The following is a 9,901-nucleotide window of genomic DNA, read 5'->3' as shown; positions in this document are numbered from 1 at the left end:
AAGTGATTAAGGCAAGGTATCCGTATTGTACGAAAAGTGACAATTGACTCGAAACAGCCGGCCGTGGTGGCTGAGCGGTTCTAGGCGCTTCAGTCTGGATCCGCACGACTGCTACGGTCGCAGGTTCGAACCTGCCTCGGGCGTGGATGTGTGTGATGTCCTTAGGTTAGTTAGGTTTAGGTAGTTCTAAGTTCTAGGGGACTGATGACCTGAGATGTTAAGTCCCATGGTGCTCAGAGCCATTTGAACCATTGTTTGATTCTAAACAATCAAAAATGTTAATTCATTCAAATGAGTACTAAAAGAAATTCGCTAAATTCGGTTCCACGGTAAATCACACAAATCTAAAGGTAATCACTTTTACCAAGTATTAGGTTGATGCGCAAGTTCGTACTGTTTTGGTTTCGCCTGTTGATGGTTCAGATGGTTCAAATGGCTCTGAGCACTATGGGACTCAACTGCTGTGGTCATAAGTCCCCTAGAACTTAGAACTACTTAAACCTAACTAACCTAAGGACATCACACACATCCATGCCCGAGGCAGGATTCGAACCTGCGACCGTAGCGGTCGTGCGGTTCCAGACTGTAGCGCCTTTAACCGCTCGGCCAGTCCGGCCGGCCGCGCCTGTTGATGTTCCGGTTGCTATGTGTTTATCTATCGGTAGTCATTTTTTATTTGTAGTTCACTGTTGCTACTTGACTTCACATATTGTCATTTCATCATTTGGAGGCAGTGAGTGGAGCTGTGGATGATAGAAAATGGAGTGACAAGTGGAGAGAAATGGGAACATTTCCGACATAATCTTGTCTTTGAGTTCAATAGAGAGGCGACAGCAATGGAGGCAGCTGAAACTTTTTTACCCTATATGGGGATAACGCCACTGGAAGAGCACGGTAAAAATTTTTTCTAGTTTTAGGGAGGATCGTTTTGACATTAGTGGCTCTCCACGTTGAGGAAGACCTTCGGGGTTTAATGAAGCTCGTTTAAACGCGTTAATCCTCAATGATCCACGCCATTGTGCTCGAGAACTGGCAAATGTGATGAACTGTGGTCATTCCACCATCGTGCGACATTTGCTTCATTGACTAAGCCAAAATCACAAAAATCTCTGCTTGCTCGCCATCAGTCCACTCGTGAACAACACCGACCATTCCTGTCCGGTATCGGTGATGATAAAGAGTGCCTTTATGCTAACATAACGAAAAGAAAGGAATGGTTGAGTCCAAATATAGCAGCAACTTCCCGTACAAAGACCCGAGCATCCACACAGAGGTGCAGTGACGCTAACGACAAGACCTGCTTGCATTCTGCTAAACTGACTGGGTTGGGAATTCATTCCGCAACTACCTGATCTTCTATCGAACAACCTTGAAGGAACTTCCTTTCCGGATGAAAATGCGCTCCGAACATGGCTTGACCAGTTCTTCCCCATAAAACCACGCGATTTCTACAGTTCCTGAATCGGAAAGTCATCCCAGCCCTAGCAGACTGTTGTAAATAGTGAAGGAGAATATATTATTGATAACTAAAGTCTCTGTTATGTGTATCTGTTGCGTTTATTAAACGTTTGGAAAAACGCTACGAACTTATACATCAACCACACACTTAGAGATTTCACTTAAGGGGCTCCGGAACGCCCTATACTTGCAATGTTAAAATAACGCTTATAAATTACATCTTTCCTCACAAAGTATTTGAGGTAGGAAGTTGAACTTTTTACAGATTATTTATTGGAATAAGGGCTACAACTTGACACAGGGATTTTACAAAATTTTAGTTCAGTTATTAAAGATGATTTTTTCAATTGTGATGAAAATTCACAACATTTTTTTGCAATTTTTTATTTATATATTCAAAAATATACAGTTTTTTGGAAAAAGGCTGTGTTCAATTATGCAGAAGGTACTGTGTAACATTTACTGAAAGTTTGAAACAAATATGTTTGGAAGATCCTTAGAAAACATGTAATTAGTATGAGAAAATAAAAGTTTTGGGAATCGAGCGACAAAGATTGGATTAACTTTTTAGTGCATTCCAGGTCCATAGGATGGATTATCTTCATCCTCTGCAAACTCCTCCTCCAGCTTACTCTTGCTCCTCCTCCTGTTTACTCTTGCTTGTATTTCTAGACTCTTTACAGCCCTGTCTGCAGCCCGAAGGCGTTCCTTGTCTAAAGCAAGCATTCCTCGTACCATGTTAGAACCTATCTTCATTCCAATATTTCTAAATACCTTGCACCTTACAATGTTGCCATCATTGAAAGTCGCAACAGCATCATACACACCAAAGTGAAGTGTTTCTATTCCAACAAATACAGTCTTGGGGATTCTCGACCATATAACACTATTTACACTTTCATTGGGGTTTTGAGTTTTTCCGTGAATACACTTTTTCAACAGTTCAGGTGCTGCTAAGTCTCTGAAAATAGGTTTTATCACCTCCATTATTGCATGAGGCAGACTATGCTTATGAGTGTACACTTCACCAGTTAGCAATCCTTTGTTATAGTGCCACAGTGGGTCACGCCCATGTAGAACACATTTCAAAAAAATTTTAAAAATAGTTGTAGTCTTCGGAATTGAATAAATTATATATCTATTAAAAGGTAATAGTCTGCAGATTCAGAAAACGCAAAAAAGTAAAAATTGAACTTTTCATGATTTTGAACCTTTCCGGAGCCCCTTAAGAATACCTAAATTGGAACGATCACATAGATACGTTTGAGGATAAGGCCAACCAAAGACTGCGTTTTATTGGCATAGCAATTACATGCAGCATGTCTACTAAGAGACTGTCCACACTACGTTTGTCCGTCCTCGAATATTGCTTCCCGATACGGGGTGCTTACCAGATTAGGATTGACGGAGAACATCGAAAAATTTCAGAGATGGGCAGCTTGTTTCGTATTGTCACGAAATAGGGGAGAGAGTGCCACAAATATGATAAGCGACTTGTGGTGGCAATATTAAAACAAAGGCTTTTTCGTTACGGTGAGATCTTTCCACGAAATTTTAGTCACTAACTTTCTCCCCCGAATACGAGAATATTTTAAGGACTCCCACCTACATAGGAAGAAATGATTCTCATAATAAAGTAAAGGAAATCAGAGCTCGCAGGGAGAGATTTAAGTGTTCGTTTTCCACACGTGCTGTTGAAGAGTAGAATGCTAGAAAATTGGTGTGAAAATGGTTCCATGAACAATGTGCCAAGCACTTAATTCTGCAGATTAGTCATGTAGATGGAAGGTAGTTATTGTATGTATGCTTCAGTACATACTAGGATTAGTTGCTGTTTAATAAAGTGGGGAGCGAAAGTTTAAACGACGATGTCTCAGTAACGCAAATACGGACGGCATATCGTCTTCATAGGCAGAACGGGCGTTTCAGCGGATTCGATCCTTTGCCCGTTACTATTCTTGCTCTGTGTTAGTAGTCAAACATTTTATTAGGATTAGGAGACAGAATAAGTTTTTCTTGCAGTTAACACAGATATCATTGTCAAACCGGGCACAGAAGCATCAACAGGTAAAATAGAATTACGTTATTGTTTGGGTTATGATCTGGTTTTGCACTAACGGACCAGCCTTAAAATTTAAAAACACATCTTATCTGCTTCTGAACTGTCAAAATATCCCTCCTCTTATTAATGTCTTCTGGCAACGGCCTTGCTGCAGTGGATACACCGGTTCCCGTCAGATCACCGAAGTTAAGCACTGTCGGGCGTGGCCGGCACTTGGATGGGTGACCATCCGGCCGCCATGCGTTGTTGCCATTTTTCGGGGTGCACTCAGCCTTGTGGTGCCAATTGAGGAGCTACTCGACCGAATAGTAGAGTCTCCGGTCAAAGAAAACCATCATAACGACCGGGAGAGCGGTGTGCTGGCCACACGCCCCTCCTATCCGCATCCTCAGTTGAGGCTGACACGGCGGTCGGATGGTCCCGGTGGGCCATTTGTGGCCTAAAGACGGAGTGCTTTTATTAATGTCTTCTACAAACAAAATATTATTAACAGGATAGAAAGATATAATTTCTTGAGCATATGGAAACGGAAGATATGTTCACCCCGTAGCTGTTTCGGTAGCATTATCATTTTGGCTCTACATGATCAGTTATAATGGCTTGTTAGGTCACTGTCATGTTTCACGCCCTACGTGCTTGATGGTATATAATGACAATGGCTCACTCTAGAAAGTCAGTATAACCAGCACAGAGTCCACCAGAAGATAACAAAGCCATATAAATTGGTCCTTAAACAAATAAAGTCGTATTGCTGCTTCTCAGCGGTCGTGCCTTCCTTTCTCAGATAGAAACTATACGGCTCGCGCTGCAACCAATAGATTGGTTCTTGTTAGCTCGTACGGATGAAAATTTAAATTCGAAAAAACATATATTAGATCTGCGCAGATTTGGGGGCATCGGAATAAGAAATTACTAACTTTTGCACAGTCGTTCATCGATGTCATGTGTGACAATATTGTGGGACATTCTTTACTTAGAGAAACAGAACTGATTGCACAAAATAAAATAATTATAATTACACTGCTGCTCATTAAAATTGCAACGCAATGAAGGCGTACTCAACAAACGTCAAACTAGCGTGCACTGGATACTGAAATGTAACGCAGTCACACAAAGTAGATAGTAGACCAGTAAATAATGAACAAAAAAGGTCGATTAAAGGAAAAACTCTTGTAGTCGCAAATATTTGCACAGTTCTAGGAGAGAGTGTCACGAAGAACATAATAAAAATCCTGTTCGGTGGGGTATGAGCGATGGGGCAGGATCGCTTTAGAGGTCATTTTGTTCTCGAATAACTCGAAAAAAGCGGCTTCTAGCGAAAATGTTTCCCAGTACAAAATTAAACTGCATTAAATTTACTACAAAAAGGGTTCCCATTCATTTTTTTCTATAGGAGTCTTTTTTTCCCCGTTCAGGAGGTGGAAAATCGCGGATTAATAACAATATTGTTTCTAACGTTATAAAATTAATGTTTATCTTCAAATGAAGTGAGTTTAAAACTAACAGTAAATGTGTTCACCACATCTAAGTGCAGTAGGGCAGTAATAAGGGATAAACTGTGTTCCGGGTTGTCGCAGGGTGGAGGGGGGAGATGTGAGGGATAGAAATGTGAGAGGAGGTAGGTCAACAGACTGTGTTCATGCACATTCACCCTATAGCGGTCTGGAAACTGAAGGCTAAGCCACTGATTCCCCACTTGCTATATGTCGCACTGCGTCACAAGAAGCAGCCAGGTGTCGACCTTGGGTTAAGATGACTTCATTCGTACTGTTCTGCTTCTATAGTCCACGCCTGCAGGGACCCAGCTGGAACTGCGGTATTGGCTAACTCCCCCTTCAGAGGAAACCGCTTTTTAAACTTCCTGAATAAGTGTTCTTGCACTCTTTTTGCACCTTGTTACTTCATAGTGCATGATCACCACAATGACATCCTCTCTCTCTCCTATGATGTCGTTTCGCTCCACTGGTGCCAGGCAGCGCAATATTCCAGACTAAGGGGTGACACAACAGTACTCATGAGAATTTAACCTGAAAATAAAATCGTACAGTAGATATGCTAAAATGTTTGAGTTCAGTTACTTTTCCTATAACTTTCTACTTGAGCATAAAGCGGTTCACTGCACAAAAGAAATTAAATAGAATTATGACTCGGATCAAACAGTTACACCATGGAACATTTGTTGAGAATTCCAACTTCAGAGTCACAGTAGATTTATCCACTCAGGAAATGTGTTTCAAGCGATTCATTGTAGTTTGAGAGTGATAAAGAAATTCACCAATACTACGCTAGAGTGGAGAATGGCCCGCATTTCCGTCTAGGGAATTTAATATTGTCACAAGAAGCTCGAGAAATTGTGTTTATCATCAGTCTTCTGACTGGTTCGATGGGGTCCACCCCGAATCCTCTCTCGTGCTAACCACTTCATCTCCACAATTATTTGTTGAGTGTATTCCAATCTTCGACTTTCCCAACAGTTTTTACTTTATAAAGGTCTCTCTAGCACCATCGGAGTTATTCTCTGACATCATAACAGATGTCCTATCACTCTGTCCCTTCCTGTCCGTGTTTTCCACACATTTATATCTTCGTCGATTCTGCGGACAATTTGCTCATTTCATTTCTTACCTTATAAGTCCACCTAATTCTCAACATCCTTGTATAACACCACGTCTCAAACGCTTCTATTCTCTTCTTTTCAAGCTACCTCCCACTCTCTGACTCACAGACACACAACAGTGAGCTCAAAAAGTACCTCCTCACAAATTTCTTCCTCAAATTAACTCCTATGTTTGATACTAGTAGGCTTCTTTTGGCCAAGAAAGCCCTGTTTGCCTGTATTGGCCTGCTTCGTGATCCACCATTCTGATGTTAACTTTCTCGCTGTTCTCATTTGTGCTACTTCGCATTACTTTCGTCTTTCTTCGATTTACTATCAGCCCATATTCTGTACTCATCAGAATGTTCATTTTAATCCCACTCTTGGATATTCATTTTATTTCCGTCATTGCTTCTTCGATTGTACTGACTAAATAGTACGAGCGAAAGACTGCATGCCTGTCTTACACCCTTCTAGTCCGAACACTTCGTTCTTGGCCTACCAGTCTTATTGCTCCGTCTTGCTTCTTGTTCATATTATATGTTGACCGTCTCCCCCTGTACCTTACTCCTATTTTTCTCAGAATTTCGAACATCTTGCACCATTATATATTGTGTAACGCTTCTTCTGGGTCGATGAATCCCAAGAGCATGTCTTGACTTTTCTTCTGCCTTGCTTCTACTCGTATTATCAACCTCAACGTCAGAATTGCTCCTCTGGTGCCTTTGCCTTCCCGAATGCGAAATTGATCGTCACCTAACATATCTGCAGTTTCCTTTTCCATTCTTCTGTATATTATTCTAGTCAACATGAGCTTTTAAACTGATTGTACTACACTCCTGGAAATGGAAAAAAGAACACATTGACACCGGTGTGTCAGACCCACCATACTTGCTCCGGACACTGCGAGAGGGCTGTACAAGCAATGATCACACGCACGGCACAGCGGACACACCAGGAACCGCGGTGTTGGCCGTCGAATGGCGCTAGCTGCGCAGCATTTGTGCACCGCCGCCGTCAGTGTCAGCCAGTTTGCCGTGGCATACGGAGCTCCATCGCAGTCTTTAACACTGGTAGCATGCCGCGACAGCGTCGACGTGAACCGTATGTGCAGTTGACGGACTTTGAGAGAGGGCGTATAGTGGGCATGCGGGAGGCCGGGTGGACGTACCGCCGAATTGCTCAACACGTGGGGCGTGAGGTCTCCACAGTACATCGATGTTGTCGCCAGTGGTCGGCGGAAGGTGCACGTGCCCGTCGACCTGGGACCGGACCGCAGCGACGCACGGATGCACGCCAAGACCGTAGGATCCTACGCAGTGCCGTAGGGGACCGCACCACCACTTCCCAGCAAATTAGGGACACTGTTGCTCCTGGGGTATCGGCGAGGACCATTCGCAACCGTCTCCATGAAGCTGGGCTACGGTCCCGCACACCGTTAGGCCGTCTTCCGCTCACGCCCCAACATCGTGCAGCCCGCCTCCAGTGGTGTCGCGACAGGCGTGAATGGAGGGACGAATGGAGACGTGTCGTCTTCAGCGATGAGAGTCGCTTCTGCCTTGGTGCCAATGATGGTCGTATGCGTGTTTGGCGCCATGCAGGTGAGCGCCACAATCAGGACTGCATACGACCGAGGCACACAGGGCCAACACCCGGCATCATGGTGTGGGGAGCGATCTCCTACACTGGCCGTACACCACTGGTGATCGTCGAGGGGACACTGAATAGTGCACGGTACATCCAAACCGTCATCGAACCCATCGTTCTACCATTCCTAGACCGGCAAGGGAAGTTGCTGTTCCAACAGGACAATGCACGTCCGCATGTATCCCGTGCCACCCAACGTGCTCTAGAAGGTGTAAGTCAACTACCCTGTCCAGCAAGATCTCCGGATCTGTCCCCCATTGAGCATGTTTGGGACTGGATGAAGCGTCGTCTCACGCGGTCTGCACGTCCAGCACGAACGCTGGTCCAACTGAGGCGCCAGGTGGAAATGGCATGGCAAGCCGTTCCACAGGACTACATCCAGCATCTCTACGATCGTCTCCATGGGAGAATAGCAGCCTGCATTGCTGCGAAAGGTGGATATACACTGTACTAGTGCCGACATTGTGCATGCTCTGTTGCCTGTGTCTATGTGCCTGTGGTTCTGTCAGTGTGATCATGTGGTGTATCTGACCCCAGGAATGTGTCAATAAAGTTTCCCCTTCCTGGGACAACGAATTCACGGTGTTCTTATTTCAATTTCCAGGAGTGTATTTTACTCACTCACCTGGCTTCAGAATTATATGGATGATATTTTCTGGAAGTATGGTGGTACGTCGCCGTCCTTAGATTCCACACACCAACTTTAACAGTCGTTCCCCCGACGTTTTTAGAAACCCCGATGGAATTTTATCTATCCGTTCTGCTTTATTTGATCTCATGTCTTCCAAAGTTCTTTTAAATTCTGACTCTAATGCTGGATCCCTTATGTCATCCACATCGAGTCCAATTTTTTCTCCTGTCACGTCGTTAGACAAGTACTCCATCTCATAGAGGCCTTCAAAGTACTCTTTCCATTTATCCACTCTCTCGTCTTCGTTTGATAGTGGAATTCCAATAGCACTCTTAACGATACCACCCTTGCTTTTCATTTCACCCAAGGCTGTTTTGAATTTTCTGTGGACTGAGTTAGACCTTCCGACGATAATTACATTTTCGATTAGTTTACATCTTTTCTATAACCATTTCAGTGTAATAAACGTGCTTGAATAAAAGTGTTATTTCTGTTCATCTGGTTGTGTATTTCTTTCATTTACCTTCTATGCTAAATTGTAGCAGTTATTTCATCGTATGGTCGAAGTTTCATCGGGCTATGTTACTTGGCAATGACACATCACACGAATGTTACTTTTGTCCTGACGTTTCGCATGCCAGTCTACACTGCGGTGCCAAAAGTCATGGGATAGCGACTTGCACATATACACATGGCGGTAGTATGGCATACACAAGGTACGAAAGGGCAGTGCTTTGGCGGAGCCGTCATTTGTACTCTGGTGATTTGTATGAAAAGGTGTCAGACCTGACTATGGGCGCACGACCGGAATTGACAGTGTCCGAACGCGGAATGGAGGTCGGAGGTAGGCTCATGGGACATTCCATTTTAGAAATAATTAGGGAATTCAGTATTCCGAGATCCACAGTGTCAAGAGTGGGCAAAGAGCAGCAGATTTCAGGCTTTACATCTCACCACGAACAGTGCAGTGGACGACGGCCTTCGCTTATCAACCGAGACCAGCGGCGTTCGTGTAGAGTTGTCAGTGCTAACAGACAAGCAAAACTACCTGAAATTACCTCAGAAGTGACTTTTGTCACCTTAGTGTATATGCAACATAATACAGTGACCAAAAGACGAGTCTGGATGGAAAAAGATAAAATGCGATCAGTCATGCAAATGACCGAGAGGATTCCTTTATTAACCGGTATTACACTACTGGCCATTAAAATTGCTTCACCAAGAAGAAACGCAGATGATAAACGGGTATTCATTGGACAAATATATTATACTAGAACTGACATGTGGTTATATTTTCACGCAATTTGGGTGCATAGATCCTGAGAAATCAGTACACAGAACAACCATCTCTGGCCGTAATAACGGCCTTGATACGCCTGGGCATTGAGTCAAACAGAGCTTGAATGGCGTGTACAGGTACAGCTGCCCATGCAACTCCCTGCCGCCGTTGGATAAACAGCTGCAGCAGCAAGTCGTATACTCCTAGCTCACTCATTTGTTACATAGT

The 9,901-nt window shown here is 43.7% G+C and overlaps 1 pseudogene; it reads left to right on the top strand.

Moving 5' to 3' along the window:
- The first annotated feature begins 3,655 nt into the window (after nt 1-3,655).
- Nucleotides 3,656-3,772, top strand: LOC126095923 (5S ribosomal RNA; annotated as a pseudogene).
- Nucleotides 3,773-9,901: the final 6,129 nt, after the last annotated feature.

Source organism: Schistocerca cancellata, chromosome 8, assembly GCF_023864275.1.
Source record: "Schistocerca cancellata isolate TAMUIC-IGC-003103 chromosome 8, iqSchCanc2.1, whole genome shotgun sequence".
Taxonomy (NCBI): domain Eukaryota; kingdom Metazoa; phylum Arthropoda; class Insecta; order Orthoptera; family Acrididae; genus Schistocerca; species Schistocerca cancellata.
Note: the sequence above shows the minus strand (reverse complement) of the source record. Positions and strands in the feature narration are given on the sequence as shown.